The sequence below is a fragment of the Colobus angolensis genome, unplaced genomic scaffold (assembly GCF_000951035.1).
Source record: "Colobus angolensis palliatus isolate OR3802 unplaced genomic scaffold, Cang.pa_1.0 Scaffold105, whole genome shotgun sequence".
In the NCBI taxonomy this organism is placed as follows: domain Eukaryota; kingdom Metazoa; phylum Chordata; class Mammalia; order Primates; family Cercopithecidae; genus Colobus; species Colobus angolensis.
The window spans coordinates 2,396,275-2,414,897 of record NW_012111475.1 but is presented as its reverse complement, the minus strand read 5'-3'; positions in this window follow the sequence as shown (position 1 = coordinate 2,414,897).

Below are 18,623 nucleotides of genomic sequence, written 5' to 3'. Positions count from 1 at the left end.
CTAGGGCCACAGCTCATCAATGGCAGGCAGAGGGGTGGCTTTAAAGTGGATGACATTGGGTGAGGGGGACCTCATGGCTCTGGTTCCATCTGTCTAGAGGCCTTTGCTTTGGGCAGCTGGAAGCCCAATCATCTCACCTCATGCTTCTGACACGTTTCTGGTTATTAATAGGGACAGCGGTCCAGTTTCCCTTCTGTTCCTTGGCAAAATGTCACCTTTCCTGCCCAATTCAAATGTCACATGCCTTACGAAACTTCTCCTCTGTGCCAACTCCTCCTCTGAAGACTCCTGAGTTTGTGATGAAGATGAGGATGATGATAAAAGTAGTAACAGCTAACACTGAGGAATGCTTACTCTGTGCCAGGCACTTTTCAAGTATTACCTTGTTTAATTCTCACAACAACCCAAGGAGATGAGGGCCATCATTATCTTCATTTCATAGATAGAAAATGGAGGCCCAGAGGGGTTAAGTAACTTGCCCATAGTCATGCAGCTCATAAGTAGAGAGGAGCAAGGATTCAACCAAAGCCATGCACTTCCAGAGTCTGTGCTCTTAAGCAACCCCCAAGGCTCCTCCACGCAAAGAACACCCAAGGGGTGCAGATCCAAAGGTTCCTCTACAGAAGCATTGCTCACCTTATCTGAGAGGCCATGAGTTGCCTGTCTCCCCTGATCATATGTGAGCTCCTTGAGGGCAAGGTCCGTCTTAGGAATCTGTTTTGTGTCTAGCACAGCACCAAGGACAATGAGCAAGGTGTTTGCAGGAGAGAACAAATGAATGACGTGTGATGATAATTATTTAAAGCATCATTCTATCTGAGTCATCACAGGAGAGTGATAAAGACCCCAAAATGATGACCCAGTTGTGAGATGAGGCACTTCTGTGCTGTCTCCCAGACAGAAATGTGGGAAAAGAGTCCAGGAAACATGTCCTCTATGAAGGGCCCTTAATGAGGTTCTGGGCACACAGGAAGAGGGAGGTCATATGTTCTTTCACCGTCCTTTGGACCAATGGTTTAGGGCAGGGGCAGGGCATACCTTTTCATTTTTCCTAAATATCCAAGTCTCAGGTAATACTTCATGGACTATACTGTTTATGGGCTCACCAAGTCCCATGAGACATGGCCAGCCATCTGCCCCTTCTGTCACCCACACACTTCACTGTAGAGATGGAGGCAGAGTTGGGCTTTCCATAAATCAGAGGGAGAAGGTGATAGGTGACAGTGCCATTAGCCACTGAGATTCAGCTTGCCCCACCCTGAGCCTGAAATCTACACACCCCACTGGACCTCCTACAGAGTCCCCATCTCAGTTCAGTTCACCACCCATCTGGCTATCCAAATGAGGAAACTCCCACTTTCCAACACCACCCCATCCCTCTAGCCCTGACACCCAGTCAGTCCCCTGGTCCTGTCACTCCATTTCCCAAATATTGCTGAACCCATCCCTCTTCTTCACCACCATGATCCCAGCTCAAATCTCACCACCTCTGGTCTAGAACTGGAAAGCCCCTTCCTTCTACTTATTTAGCTCCCACAGAGCGCATTATAATTTATAAATGGTATCATACCACTTCCTGTTTAAAAACTTCCAGTGGATGGCATCATACGTGTAACCTCTTCACATCTCTCTCACTACCTTCCACCTCCCCTGCAATAGCACGTCATGCTGTTGTCAAGCCTGAGGCCTTTACCAGGCCTTCTGCCCAAAGTACCTCCCATCTCCACCTCGCCCTTCCTCACCTGGCAGGCTCCCCTCCCTGTGGAAGACATGGATCAGCTCCTCCAGGAAGCCTACCACAAGCCACTCTCTCTTCAAATTCCCCCTCCCCTGAAATCCGGCCACCTGCCCCAATGTACTCCCATATAAAAATTGCTCATGAGACTCAGCACATTTCACTGAAATCATTTTATTGCACATGTTTCCCCACTGAGTTGGTTCAGGGTAGAAACCCCTCTTATTAATGTTCCCATTTCCTGGCCCTAGTACAGCACCTGGAATGGGACCTAATGGGAACTCAGTGAATGTGTCTTGAATTGAACTGGAGTCATCTTTGAATCATCCATCCGTAAATAGTCTAACTCCTGAGCCTATTCACTGGGCTGCCATGAGACGAGAGAGATATTGCTTGTGAAGTACTTAGTGTGAGGTCAATGGATATCCACTATTAACATAATCATTATTACTATAATCCAGTACCCTCCAGGCTGGGCATTAGGAGACACAGATTCTAGTCCCAGACCTGATGTTAACTATCAGGGTGACCTTGGCCAAGTCAATTATCTTTTCTGAATTCATCCTCAACAAATATTATTTTCCTCCTTTGCCTCACCTCCAGTATTGAATGATTCTCTACCTCTCCCTTAGTTCAGCACAGACAATTCAGAATGTGCAGATAACTCACACTATATCTGCACTGATGAACACTGCCTTTATGAATATCCCAACACATAAGCAATCATGTTGAGACCCACCACATGCGGTAACCTCTTCCCTCTCATTCCGTGCTGTGCCCTCTCCCATGTCTCTATCACATTTTTATATTAAAAAGTGAAAAAAGAATCGAACCAAAGGACAGTCCTTTAAATATATATATGTTTAGCTTTACAACAAACAAGTTGCATTTTTCTTATTTTCCCATTTCCTTGTGGACTGGTAAAGCTTCATTGTGAACGAATAACCACCAGCCTGGATCAATACTTGGAAACAAAGCACTGTGGTGCCCACTACGGGGTTTCCACGGAAAGCAGAAGCACCTCTCAGTTACCAAATCCCACTGGCCCACCCAGCCTCAGCCCCACCCCTAACCGTGAGGAAAGAGCAACTTCCATCAGCAGAGAGGGGACAGGATCTTATCAAAAACAGCACTGCAACCAGGCCCAGTGGCTCACGCCTATAATCCCAGCACTTTGCGGGACCAAAGCAGGAGGGTCACTTGAGCCTAGGAGTTCAAGACTACCTTGGGCAACACAGTGACCATGTCTCTACAAAAGAAATTTTTTTTAAATAGCTGGGCATGGTGGCAAGTCCCTGTAGTCCCAGCTACTTGGGAGGCTGAGGTGGGAGGATCACTTGAGCCTGGAAAGTCAAGGCTGCAGTGAGCTTTGATCGCACCACTGTACTTCAGTCTGGGTGACAGAGCAATACCAAGTCTCAAAACAAACAAACAAACAGCATTGCAATTGCAGGTTTCAGGTCTGTATCAAAGCAACCTGTCCTTTCTGAAAATCTCTAAACCGTGTCATGCTATAAAAAAGAAAACCACTGTTTCTGTAACTCCAATTATACTATTTCTCCCTTCTCTTCTGAAGGGATCCCCCTTCAGAAGTTACTTTAAGGCTGGACGCCATTTCCTTCCAATAGGAGCAGGAAGAAGGTAGGGAACTACATTACCCAGAAACCCTGTGGCAGAACCTGGGCTGATCATGAACCATGGCTTTCATTCCTACTGGCAGTAGCCTGAGCTGCTGAATAGGCAGGGAGAATCTCCTCTGAGCTCTAAAGACCCATCAGAGCATGAAACTGAGGGTGATGTTCCCATCTGTCTCACCAAGAAACTCAGGGTGGGTGTGAGGAAGGTAAGATAAAAGTGTTGAATTTTTCTAAGGCTGTTTTAGAAAAGAAGACTTGAGCAAAAACACAGTCTGCTGGTAACTAGTTCCTTAACCATAGTCTGGTGGAAACAGTACAGAGCCCAGACTAACACATCCACCTCTTCCACCCACAGAGGGTACTGTTTGTCTTATTTCTTTATCCCTGAGGCTGGGAGAAAAACAATCTCTGTGATCAGAGAGCCGTTGATCTGATGGAGGAGACGCAGCCCTTCTCTTCAGAGAACTCCTGATCTGACAGAATTATAACCACTGACTTTCAAGAGCCTCCAGTCTAACGGGGGTGACAGAGCTCCTGCCCCCAGGGAGCTCCCATTCTGATGGGAGAGGCAGAGGTCCCATCTTTGAAGAGCACCCAAGTGTTGGGGGAGCTCAGAGTTCAGCTCTCTGCACTCGCTACCAAAGTGTCCTCTGCAGCCAGCTGGAGGCGGCTGTGCAGCTGTGAGGGACACAGGTGACTTGGCACTTGTCCTTGTCTTCGCCCATCTGAGCCTGAGGCTGGGCTGGCTCTAAAGATGAATGGGCGGTCCACACACCAGGGAGAAGAGCTTGGAGGATGCAGACAGACCCGAACGTAGCAGAACTTTGCAACCTGAGCAGGTGGCCCGCCAAGGGAGAGTTTCTCCAGAACTCTTATTGGCCAGAAACCTTTATTCTTAGCCCTCTTTCCACCCCTAGAATGCTGTTCTCTATTTTCTTTCCTCTTTCAGAAACTGGCCAAGCTTGCCCTATTCAGGCAGCTGTTAGGGGTTACTGTCTCACATCTGCCTGTCGCGTTCTGCATACGGCTGCGTAGGGCTGCCACAGACACATACCTTTCCTCATTTGACATCCTTTCCTCTCTCAGGGATTTATTAGGTCCTTTAATTCTTTCAGAAGCCCCTGCACTCCTCAAAAGTTGGGCCTGAGTCTCTACTTTTCAGATTCTTTTGTTCCTATCTGACCAGGGGCTCCCTAAATGCAGGATCTTTGGGGTCTCCACAAGGGTGGAACTGTCACCTCCAGAGGATTTGAAATTGGAAAACTTGTATTTGAACCCCATCACTGCCACCCAAAAGCTGTGTTACTTTAGCTAAGACACTTCACTTCTCTGAGCCTGTTTCCTCGAAAATGGGGAACATAACATTCTTCCCCACTCAAATGGCAGCAAAGTTGTTTAACTGATTAAGAACTCTGCAAGCATTAATTACCATTAAGTTTCCTGGGCACAACCAACACCTGGGAACCTCATTTCTAATGTATAAAAAAACATAAAAGTGAGACTTCTCAGTTGACAGTCAGGATGGGGTCCCTGGAAGCCCTTCCTTCTCAACTTCCCCCACCTTCTATCCTCCTAAAGACCTCAGAGCTTCCAACAAGCATAGTTATAAAGTTAGAACATCACTCAACAACAAAGCCCAATTCTGAAGCTCATATAATTAGGAATGCATTCAACTGCAATAAGCAGGAAACCCAATCAGATAATTTAAATTAAAAGATGGCTATTGTTCTCTGATACCAAGTAATCCGGAGGTAGGTGTTGCTGGTATTGATTTATTATTCAGTGATGCCAGAGACCTCGGCCTTTTCTACCATTCCATTCTACCACCCTCCAAAAGCTAGCTTTCTTCCTTGTGCTCAGAGTATCACGGTCACAAGATGGTTTCTGTAGCTCCAGGCATCACATCACATTCAAGGAAGGAAGAGGTCAGGGGAAGGACAGGACCATCTGGTGTCAGGGCAAATGCTGTAGGGCCATGACCTCTGCAGCAGGTAGACCTCATCTTTCTAGGAGTGTCAGGTGGGACTGCAGAAATGTGGTGTGCCTAGCCTTTTGGACAAGCAGCCTCACCATCCTGCAACTTGCTGCTCACTCAGGTCAGGTTTCCAAAGATCACCTATGCAGATATGTGCTCATCGAGTGCAGAATCTTTATCCCTCACCAGATGGAGAGGGTGGAGAGCAGGTGGAAGGACCCCATTCCCAAAGCATCCTCCTCCTCCTGGTGGCATTTAAGCTTCTCTCAAACACTGGAGGTGGAATTTCTGGGAACAGAACTATGCCCATCAGAGGTTGCCAGTTTAGTTACTATAATGACTGTTTACCTCGCCTTCCTCTCACTGTTCTTCTCTACGGCAATATGACTAGAAGCACATGCTGTGCTAGGCAGAGATTATTAGAGATGCAAGACCATAAAAAGGCCCCCTCTGTGCCAACTGTCTCTTCTACAGAGGTTCTAGTGCACACATTTGAAAATGGCAGCACTAGGTTCTTAATATTTCACCTCGATTTGCTGCCTTTTCTAGCAAGAACAGGAGGTACCTGGTGGTGAGATGAGCACCGTGCTGGGAGTCCAGTCCCGGTCCTGTGGCTGACCTTATTGTGTGGCCTTGGGCGAGTCACTTACTCTCTCCGTCTCCTCTTCTATAAAGTGGAAATGATCATCATATGCACCCTGGAGAGTTACATTCTTTCAAAAGATCTCACTGGCTGCTGTGTAAGCAACAGACTCGAAAGGCAAGATTTGCCAAGCAGTGGATATAGATTGTGAGAAAAAGATAATTAAGATTATGCCCAACACTTTTTCCCTAAATATCTGGGTGAATAGAAAGGCATTTACTCACTATGATATACTTTCCGCAGGAGGAAAGAAAGGGGCAGAGAACTCCTCGTAAACCACGGTGCCAGGGTCTGGGAGCAGGTGGGGCATGTGACATTATTGGTCTCTAACAGCACAGTAAGAACCACCACTGCACCTCACATCCCCGAGATGGCCCTTATGTTCTGGCAAACCAAAAGCTGAAGGCCCCTGAATGTAAAAGCTGGGAGGGCCACCTTCATCATTATCACCTGGGATGCTTGACAAAGATGGAGTACCCAAGCCCATCGGTACACCTTCTGAATTAGAACATCAGTGTCTGGGGGCGGGAAAGCTACCTGTAACAAGTTCTCTGGATGAATCTTGTGTCTGCCAAGCCGATGTTCCCTGGCTCTAGCCTTCAATTTGCAGATAAAGAAACAGCTCTTAACCTCCAGGCCAGGTCCTCTCCATTATATCAAGCTTCTAGGGTCCTCAGTGGCTCAGCTGACATCACCCTTCACCATGGCTTCCCCAGCTCTCTATCTCTTCTCGCAAATAGGGTATCAGTCACAAGGGGTCCCAGAGAGGACGCATGGTCCTCCACCCCCACTGCTGGGAGGTGTCCTCACAGGTGGTCAGTGTGTCACTCCCGGGGGTAAAGGATGAAGACAGCTGGACTGATGGGAGAGCCTGTGGCTGGAAGACTGTGAGACAGTGTTCAGCCAGACACAGAAATGCGGTAGCAGATGTGGGACTGGGGTCCCCACACTCCTGACACTGCCCCTGCTGAGTGAGTTACTGAGACTGGAAGAAAGTGTTGCTGCTGATTCCCTCCATAAAGCCACCCCACAGCACACTCAACATTAACCCAAATGGAGAAAGGCTGAGACCAGGCTCTGATGAAACCATCTCAGTTTAAAGACTCAGTTTTGTGGCAAAACCACCAGCAGCTATACCCCTGAATCCCAGCACTGGGGATGAATTGGCAACTTTCTCGTAAGGCCTTAAGCCAAACATGGCAGCCAGCAGCGGGCAGCACACGGCAATTCCAGCAGCATTATGTTTGACTGACTCCCCCTTCCTAAAGCCCCAGTCTCTAAGGAACAATGATGGCAGAGAGTGCTAGCAGAGGCCCTGCAGTCAGATGATTTAGCAAACCCACCTATTTTGTTAATGTCTAAGAATTATAGAGAGAAAAATCAGCCAGAGTTATACCTAGCTCCTTGGATTTTCATTGAACCCTATGAGTTTCATTATACTGACAGGCAAAACTTTCATTCTCTGCCTCTGAAATGTGGCCCTCCGGTTACCCACCTGTCCTCCTCTATAAAGCCCCACGTAAAGGAGGCCTCTGCAGCGATGGGAGGACTTTGTATCACTACCTAGCTCCAGGAGAGCTCTTCAACTAGAAGGTGTGAGTGTCACATTCCACCTGGGAAGGGATGAGTCCCCAACAGCCAGGAAGTTCATTGTCTTTAATCACACTAAGATTTCATGCCCACCTTCACATGGTTGCCCTTATGCACACACACAACTGAACACAGATTCAGATAAACACATACATACGCATTCCAAACAGGAGCTCACATGAATAAATACATGAAACACGTGAAATGAAAGTAGCCATCATCATAAGTGCTTACAATATTTTAGGCAACATATGAAAGGCAAGGCAAGTGTTACTTCCTTTAACCCTCACAAGAACCCTTTAAGATAGGTGCCATTGTTATTATTATCTCCATTTCACAGATGAGGAAGCCCATTTGGGGTTTCCAGCTGTAAATGGTAGAACCAAGACTCTAGGGTGTCCCTGTGTCCTGTACTCTCAACCACTACCTCCCAGGCTCCCACTAGGACACATGCCACCCCCTGCACATGTCCCCTCATGTATGGTGCTTCCACTCCCAACTCTTCATGACCACACACATGCATCCCTGAATAAATACACTGTGCTCTTTGAGGACATGCACCAAGTCAGCAGCATTCAGGGTTTCTCTGACCCTCCCTGGAAGGGAATGGCAGTGCCTTCCAATGCTGTTTTAAGGCTCATTGGTTCCCCTCCAGTCCTCAGACCTCAAGAAATTGCCCATTTGTCTTATTCAAATACAGGCAAATTGCTGAGATGGGATAAGTCCTTGTTGAAGCTTCTTGGTGATAGGCAGATCAGGAACAGAAGCATGAACTTTAAATCATCTTATCTAAGTCCACAACATTTAATAAATCTGTGGTCAGGAGCTTTTTCACTTGCTGCTGCCAGTTAAAGAAAAGGGCAGTTTTACAGCCAAGCCCTAATATGCTGGCTCGTAAAGAAATCACTCCTTGTTCTGACTTATCAGCCTCCATTATCACTGCCTTAAGCAGAAACACACTATTATGTTCTACTGCTAACACCATTAGTTCAACATGCACTAAAAATACCAAAAGCACAAGGGATTTCCAGTCTCTAGCAAGTTCCTGGGGTGCAAAGCCCCTCCAGATAGGGTGAGAACTGCATGGAAAGAAGTGAGCTCTGTGTGGGCAAGGACAACCGCCTGGACATGCCAAGCACTTGTCTAGGGGGTAGACATTAGCTGCCTCACCTCCAGGCTGCAGAGAGGACTCCTGGGCTCAAGCCTGGGCAGGTGCAAGGAGCAGGGCTGTTATTCACCCCTCTGGACCTGAGCCTGGCTCCACGAGGTATTAGGAACGTAAACTTGGGCTTGAAATCTGATTCAGAATATGCTGACCATGGCCTTAGACAAGTCAACTTTCTAGGCCTCAGTGTCCCAATCTATGAAATGTGGATGATAAAAACAGCACCTGTCTTGAGTTCTTGAAAGAATTAACTAAAAAATGAGTTTACTGTTCTGGTTTTTGTTCTAGAAAACATCCTAGAGGGCCAGAAACATTTGAGGAAACCTTAGGAAGATGTAGACCTGCCTGCATTTTCTTTGGAGGAAGGGGTGTTGCTGTGTGACCAGCAGAACTAGAAGATGAATGATCATCCTAGATTAGAGTCAAAGAAAGCCAGGATTTTGAGATGAGACATGGAAAGCCAACCTCCAAGATGGGCCTTAATGATTTCGCCTCCTTCACCCTCTTGTGTGGTCACCTCTCACAAGGGCAGGGTGGGCTGTATGATCCAGAGAATACAGTGGAGTGTTCTGTATGACTTCCAAAGCCAGATCATGTGGCTTTCATCTCAGTGGCTGGGACTGTTGTTCTGGGGAAAGTCAGCCACCTTGCTATGGGGATGCTTAAGCAGCCTTGTGGAGAGGCCTACATGGGGAGGAACTGAGGCCCCAGGCCAAGAACCAGCCCCAATTCTCCAACCATGTGAGTGAACCACCTTGGAGGTGGATCCTCAGCCCCAGTCAAGCCTTCAGATGACTGTAGATAAGAGATCCTAAGGCAGAACCACCCAGCCAAGCCACTCCTGTATTCCTAATCCATGGAAACCATGAGAGATAATAAATGATTATTTGTTATAAATAATTTTGGGGTGACTTGTGACACACCTGAAGTGACCAGGACAGGATCAAAACCCTTTTATAGGTTAGACAAGCCCATAAAAAGGTAGCTTGCCCAAGATTGATAGAAACACGGTGAATGGAACCCAGACTTCTGGGTCCTCAGTTGACTCTTTCCATGTTCATTCTTGAACCTAGTGCCTGGCCTGGACTAACCTCTGGAAGCTGGATTCAATGGTACCCAGAAAGTTTCACACACACCTCTTCGTGTCCCCTATGATCTCCCTTTGACACATTTCAGGGACTGAGACAAGGTTATTTAAAAAGCTATTATTGTAAAATTGCATCAGGGACAGTTGGCGCTCACTAAGTAACCATACACTCCTCTGTATCTTCCAGCTTTCCTTGTAGTCAAGTGGGGATGTGTGACTAGCTCTGGACAACAGGCTATAAAGAAAGGTGGCACTACTTCCAGGCAACAGTACTTAAGAGTTAGTGCATGACCCTCCGCTCCCTCCTTTCTTGCTTCAGCAACCAGGAAGTCACCTGTTCTAAAGTCTGTATCTGTAAGATGTAGCCTGGATCCCTGAGTCTTTAGCTGGAAAAGAACTTCTCTGGAGAGCCAATAGACCAAGAACAGATTTTAAATAAACCAAAAACAAACCTTTATGTATTAAGCTACTGAAATTTCAGAGTTTATTGCTGCAACCTAGCTTAGCTTAACTTGACTAATACACCATGTGTTCCAGATGACACTGCTACTAGTTGGAATAGGATTATCCAACCCATTCTGGACTACGGTGGAGTGAAGAATAAGCTATTATAGTGTTAAGTCACTGAGATTTTAAGCTTTAGTATCTTATTGTATCAGAGACTTCTAACTTATTAATAAATCAACTGGAAATGCACCACGTAACTGAGGATCCCTTAAAATAAGAAAATTGAGTAGTGAAAGATAAAAATAGACACAAATATTATCAGCAAGCTTCTGTGTGAGTGCAAGTAACAGCAAATCAAACTAACAGTGACTAAAACCGTGAGGACACTTATGGTTTACTTCACAAGAAGTCAGAGTTAGGCAGTTCAACTATTAGGTCAGCAGGTCCATGATGTTATCAGAGACCCAGACTCTCCCTCCTTCCTCTGTGAGTCCTCAGTTTCCTGATTTACATCCTTATTGTCTTATGATCAAATAATGCTGCCACAGCTCTAACTATCATATCCTTGCATAACCACTTTTTTTTTTTTTTTAAATCAGGAAGGGAGGCAGGAAAAAAGAGCATTTCTCCATAAGTGGCTCTGTCTTATCAGAGAAGAAAGCCTTTCTTAGATATCCCCAGAAAACTTTCCCTTAGACATCTTACTGGCCACAATTGATTCATAAACAAAAGGAAAGAGATTTACCATGTCATTGGGATCATTACCAAATGAGAAAAGTCAGGATTATCTTAGCAAGAAATGAAAGTAATAGCCATTAGATTGGGTAGATTATCAATAGTGTCTGCCCCATATATAAATTTGTCTCATTGCCTAACACCATGGTATTAAAAAAGGAAAAAAAAAATTGGTAAGATAACGGTTAGAATACCATTGTCTCCCTCTGGCAAATCCATATTCTTCCTTTTCTTTGAGTCCCTTTTTTCCAGTTAACTGAGGCTCAGAGAGAAGGAGGACTTGCCCAAGGTCTCCCTCCTGCTGATTGATAACAGAGCTGAATCTTCAAGCCAGATCCCTTGACTCTTGGACAAAGGTTGGGTCCATGCTAATATTTCTCACTGTGAGTTTCATAGAACATTTTTCATGATATTCTCTATAAATCAAAAAGGGTTGAGCAATCAAGTCACTTTTTAAAAATGCTACCTACTTGATGTCTATCTTGGTGATTCATTATGCCCACTAGTATATTAAAGTCTCTGAGAAGCCCTGCAGCAAAGGACACATCTTATAACATTTAACCTTGTAGTTCCCAAAATGTATTTGAGCATGGAATTGCCACTTTATAGCACCTATTGACATCTCATGGGACTAGTGTTTTGGTGAACACCCTTTGGAAATGCTGTCCTAAACAAGGCAGCTTCCAGCCACCCCATCCCATAGCATAACCACTGGGCTGAACAAATCCATCTGTGGAGACAGGGGTAATTAGTTCAGCATATGCTGCTGTGCTTCTAATGCATTATGGTTCACGTTCCACTCAGGTGGTAGATTTTTTCCCTGGTTAATGAAGAGGTTATTTTTGTGTGTTCATTCAGTGATTGTAGTCACTTTTAAGAAAGAACCAGAGCGCATCATTGGAAAGAATGAGCCTGGCGTTGGGAGGTTATGGAGAAATCCACTTAGATGTATCTCTGGCCCAGACAATGCTGACAATGGCAGTCTGCAGAGCTTTACCACACCCATCAAGCACACAGCACCTCTGCAGACATCATCTCATCACTCTAAAAGCATTTGGGCAGGGCCTTGACTACCTCGTTGCATGTGGCCAAGATTCTCCCAACCACTGCCTGTACAATCTTGGAAGATTCCCTTCTCTTGGGTCTAAGTTTCCTTGTCATCTATTGATAAGGACATTGATATACTTTGGACACTTGTCGCCTCCAAATTTCTGTTGAAATGTGATCCCTAATGTTAAGAGGTGGGGCTTAGTGAGAGGTGTTTGAGTCATAGGGACAGATTCTTCATGAATGCCTTGATGCCCCCCACAGTAATGAGTGAGTTCTACTAGTTCATGGGAGAGCCAGTTATTTGAAAGAGCCTGGCACCTCCGCCCCTCTCTCTTGCTCCATCTCTCAGGATGTGACACGGTGGCTCCCCTTCTCCTTCCATTATGATTGGAAGCTCCCTGAAACCCACACCAGAAGCAGATGCCAGTGCCATGTTTCTTGTACAGCCTGCAGAACTATGAGCCAAATCAATCTTTTTTTATTTACAAATTACCCAGCCTCAAGTATGCCTTTATAGCAGTGCAAAATCGACTGATATAGGCACTGAGACCTGGAATGCTTACAGGTCCTGGGCTCGGGGTCTAGGTCTTGGATCATGGACTTCTTTCCCTCCCACAAGGCTGCCTCCTCAGGAACAGTAGGAGCCATGAAGCGCCTGATATTCCACGATCACTTAGATTTTTTTTTTTTTTTTAAGAGACAGGGTCTCATTCTGTCACCCATGCTGTAATGCACTGGCACAATTATAGCTCACCGAAGCCTTGGATTCCTGGGTTCAAAAAATCCTCACGCCTCAGCCTCCCTAGTAGCTAGGACTACAGGCATGTACCACCGTGCCTGGCTAATTTTTAAATTTTTTTTGTAGAGACAAAGTCTCGCTATGTTGCCCAGGCTGATCTCGAACTCCCGACCTCAAGCAATTCTCCTGCTGGGATTAGAGGTGTGAACTACTGCACTTGGCCAAGATTTTTAAATCTTTTGTTGAAGTAATCACACCGAGAAGTGCGCACATCAGAAGTATTCATCTCAGTGAAAGTTTACAAACTGATCATGTCAGAGTAACCAGCACTTCTTAAGAACATACCTTACCAGCACCTTAGAAGCCCCCTTGGGTGGGCATGGTGGCTCACACCTGTAATCCCAGCACTTTGGGAGGCCTAAGTGGACAGATCACGAAGTCAGATCGAGATCATCCTGGCCAACATGGTGAAACCCCATCTCTACTAAAAATACAAAAATTAGCTGGTTGTGGTGGTGTGTGCCTGTCATTCCAGCTACTCAGCAGGAGAACCACTTGAACTCAGGAGGGGGAGGTTGCAGTGAGCCAAGATTGTGCCGCTGCACTCCAGCCTGGTGACAGAGTGAGACTCCGTCTTAAAAAAAATGAAAGAAAAAAAGAAAAAAGCCCCCTTGTGCTGCCTTCCAGTTACTATGCTCCCAGGGGAGCCACCATCTGCTGTCTAATGCCATAGATGGGTTTTGTCTGTTACTGAACTTTATATAAATGGAATCAAACAGTGCATACATATTCTCTCATGTCTGGCTTCTTTTGCTCGAGTATGTTTATGTGATTCTTTCATGTTGTTGAGTGTAATTGCAGGTCATTAATTCTCACTGCTGTGTAGTATTCTTTTGTGTGAATATGCCACTTTTGATTTATCTATTCTACTCTTGACAGACACGTTTATTCAGGTCGTTTCCAGTTTGGTGCTATTCAATATAGAGCTTCTATGAATATTCTAGCACCTGTCTTTCAGAGAATCATATGGACACACTTCTATTGGTGTATTATACCTAGGAGTAGAAATATTGGACCATAGGATATACTTTGGTAATATTTCCAAACAGTCATCCAAAGTGGCTGTATCAATGTATTATTGCAGTGGCTGTATAGAAGAGTTCAGTTGCTCCACATCTTCCTCAGCACCCAGTATTTTTCATCTCCTTTACTTTGGTCTTCCTGGTGAGTGTGTAGTGGCATCCCACTGTGGTTTTTACATGCATTTTCCTTCAGACTAATGTTGTGAGCACCTTTTCATGTTTATTGGCCATTTGGCTATTCATTTTCAAGTAATGTACAAGGCTTTTCTTCATTTTTCTCTTGAATTGTCTTTTTCTTATTAACACACTGTAATATAAACACAGGAGCCTGGTAACTTCCTACCCACCCACCACAACACACCCCACTCTATTTGACTAACAGAAACAAGAGAGCATGAAATCAAGCCTAGGTGAGCAAAGAATGCTCTTTTGATGTGGAGCGCTTCCGCAGGAGCTGAAGTCTACTCCTCAGCTCCTAACATCCCTCCTCTTCTCAAGGCCAGACTGACAGACGAGACAGAGAGAGATGTCATTTTCACACAGTGAGTAACTGCTAAGTCTACAGTATGTTCTGAGCACTGCTCTGGGAGTTGGAAATTCTGTGGTAGACAAGACAAGACAGACCAGTCCTTGGGAACTCAGATGGTCAATTGAGCACAAGAATAGTGCTCCATCCTTTCTCCTCTGGAGCTGGGCTGAACTTCCTCACCCAAGACTGTAGGAGTGATGAGTACCCTGGCCAGTAACAACAATAATAATAAACTGCTGACACTTACTGAGCACTTCCTATGTCCCAGGTATTATGCTAAGTACTTCCATGTGTTAAGCCCATGGTTTTCAAATTTTAATGCTCATCAGCATTGTCTAGGGGGTATATTAAACACAGACTGCTGCTGGGCCCTGCCAGTTTCTGACTCAGGGGGCCTGGGAATTTTCCTTTCTAACAGACTCCCAGATAATGCTAATGGTGCAACCATTTAAGTCACTATGTCAGAACAACCCTATGGGGTAGGGACTATTATAATCTCCGTTACCCTGTGATGCCACTGAGGCACAAACAAGCTAAGCAATATCTATGCCTCTGGCCACACTGCTAATAATCAGTGGAACTGGTATTAGAATCAAACCAGCATGACTTCACAGAGCACACACTTGTCTATTAACTACACCACACTATGCCCCAAGTAGCTTGCTTTTAAAGGCTCTCATAAACAGTCCAGTTTAACTGCTGAAATAAGAGCCAGGTGTAGCCTATAGCCTCTATTCCCATTAGATAAATCTGTCCTTTGAGCACTCGTGGATGAGCTATATATCTGTTCTCATCCTGCAGAGAGGTGCCAACTACTGTGACAGGTGGATAAGCAGTGGAGGACAGGGACATATGTTAGGGTTTGCAGCTTTAAAATCTATATATGAATCCCAACTCCAGGCCTTACTTACTACCTTTGAAACCTTGGAAAGTCCTTAAGGTAACTGAGCTTCATTTTCTTCATTATTGTTATAAGAAAAATAAAGTAATATATAAAGTAATTTAAAACCCCAACTGATGATAGCTGTTTTATCCTACCAGCTGGAAGGGCATAATTCCCCTGCAGGCAAGTGGCTCTTTGTTTAACAGTCTCCTGATGTATCACAGCGAGTATGAATGGAGAGGCCCTGAAAGCTCAGACTACATCAAGTCAGATCAGGAGGTTTTGGGAGAAACTGGGGGAGGGAAGCAAAGGGCAGGGACAGAAGACAAGGGCCAGGGCCAGGGATTTGGGAGAGGCAGAGAAGTAATTCAAAGGCGCACTGGGAGGATGGGTTGTTCATGGGGGTGGTGGACAGGGAGACCAGACAGAGGCACTTAAGAAAATTGGTATTTAAAATCCAATTCTAAGTAATTTGCTTTCTGAAGGTACGATGTCACCACCCCTTCCTCCCCCATTACCTCCAAATTCTGCTACTACATGGTGTGTGTTTCTGTATTTAGCAAATAAGCGAATACATGGGGTTAAACATAAAGACAATATGCCCACCACAAGGAATTCAAACAGACCTCCATGTGGATGACCAACCAGGGCAACGAGAAAGCACACAACTTAAAAAAAATAGTATTTGTGCCTCAGACTGCGGAGCCCCTGAGAGCAGGATCCAAGCCCAAGACCCCTTCTTGCCCTGAACCTGAACTAGTAAGCTGGCATGAAGGAGGATGGCGATTCCTGCCCTATGAGCAGGGAGGACATTGAGCCCTGGTCCACGCCCCTGTGCTGGAAACACAGGTGTGCTGGCTGAGTAGGAAATCATGGAGGTTTCCAATATGTTATTCCATGGAGTCCACAAAGTAGATCTGGGAAAGTTTCTCTTGACGGATGTAATCAGCTAAGAAATAAATAATCCACCTAATAAATGAAGGAAGAATAATAAAATTAAAATGGCACCATCTGGCAACCCCTGTGAATTAATTAATTCAGGCATTGCTCACTGAGCTGCTAACATTACAAAAAGTGAAACAATCGGACTTTGGCACCTTTTAACCTAAGAATACACTACTACCCATGAGAGAGTGAGTAGTTCTGCCAAGAGAGAATCAGGGGGAGAGAGGAATGAGAGAGGAAGGGAGGGAGAGAGAAAGAGAAAGAATAAAAGAAAGAAGGATAGAGGGAGGGAGGAAGAGAGAGAGAGAAAGCTGAATCTACTCAAGCCTGTGGGTCCAGCTGGCAATCTACAGGAAATACAGAGGACAGAGGAACATGTTAAAGGACACCAAAGGAATGCAATCAGTAAAGACCAAATAATGGAAAACTATGGCACAAATGGCCCAATTTCATCCCTCAGTTGCAAGGGGGGGAAAAACAGATGGGAGAAACTATAGATTAATAAACACTTAAAGACATATCAACCACTCAAAATGTGTGGCCCTTATTCAAATTCTGACTTAAATAAATAATTCTTTTAAATATCATGGAGGCTATTCTTCTGCCTCAAAGTAGAACATTATCTAATCCATGTTGGATTAGGTTTAGGTCCAGGGAGCAGTAGAAAACTTCTTGCTCAATTCTTGGGGCTGTGTTCATTCCTAGTCCTCATGCTTGTGATGAATAAACACCTTGGTTGTAGGATCTGGCTCTGTTGTCTGATGAAGGTCTTACACATTTTCCCACCCATCCCTTCACTGGGCTTTCTCAGGCAACCAGACAGATTGAGGAACAGAGAGTTGGGAAGGGAAAAGAATATGTCTTTAGGGGAAGAAGCCTATTTTAGGGGTGAGGAGAAAAGGATAACTTCCTAGAATGGTGGGGCTACACTGAAATGCCTGACACCACTGCCTGCTCCCATATCAGCAGGAAGATGTAGAAATCATTGAGACTTAAACTGCGGCAGCCACCTTGTCAGGAGCTGAGAGAGGCGCAGATAGCCACAGGTGACCTGCAAGATGTCAGTCAGGCTAATGAAGGTATCAAGTCCTCCTTAGCACCAGAACACAAAGCTCCTGGGTCAGAAGGAGCAGAATCAAAGTCATGTTGCTAGGAGAAATATTTTTTGTTCTCATGAGGCTGGACTTTGCTCTCCTGGGAGAAAACCCTAACGTTTCCTTAGTGGGGTATGTTTGTATTTTTGGTAGCTAGTGAGGAAATCAGCCATAGCACTCACTGGTGGGACTAACCTGGAATCCCAGAAGAAAAAGAGGTGGAGCAGGAAGTAGCTGAATCTGCTCAAGCCTATGGACCCAGATTCTAATTTATGGAAACACAGAAGACAGAGAAATATGTTAAATACTACCACACTATAGGGATGCAAGCAATAAAAGCCTAGCACTGAAAGACTGAAAAGAACAGGAATTCAAATCATTGATAAGTTACAAGGGGAAAAAAAGGGTGGGAAGACAGATTTTTTTTTTTTTAATTAGCCAGGCCTGGTGGCATACCCCTGTATTCCCAACTATTGGGAAGGCAGAGGTGGGAGGATTGCTTGTGCCCAAGAGGTCAAGGTTGTAGTGAGCCATGATCATACCACTACAGTCCAGCTTGGGTAACAGAGTGAGATCTCCATCTGTAAAAAGTAAATAAAATAAAAATTTTTTAAAAAAGACTTAGAAGACATGTCACCCTCTCTAACCGAACCAGACAGCACCCCTCCTGCTCTCAAATGACATAGCTTGAGCAGAGGAGATGTTCTGAAGACAGAGCTAAGTTAGCTAGACAGAAGGGGAGACTGAGGCTGGGGATGGGATATCCTCTTCCTTCTGGAAGAAGGGAGACAGCTCTGCATGGAGGAGGTAGGAAAATGACCTGGGGTCTTAAAAGAGGAGGCCACTGGAGGAGGAGGTCTGGAAACTCGAGAGAGGCCTCTGGAGGGTGTGGCAACCATGTGAAGAAACTCCTTTTAAAGATATAATTTGAAAAGAGCTTCTGCCCCATGAACAGAGAGAGCAGCTACTGAGTTGATGAATGAACAGCCTCTTTTCTTCCCACCTTCACAGCTCTGACCCTTTAGGGGAAGACTTGTATCAGTAGGAATCTAGTCAGGTTCTGCCATCATGGGAAGTGAGCACTAAAACGTGCCATGGGCCCAAGGTCTACACAGATACCATTTGGGAGAAGGTGCTTAAAGATGCGGCTCCTGCCCCCACAGTGTCCTGTCTACACCTTCATAGTACTGCAGAGCGGACCTGATGAGGAACCTGGGGAGGAGAAGGGCACTCCAGACAAGGACACGAACCCTTCCCCCATCATGTCACCAAGCAGAGCAGTACCAA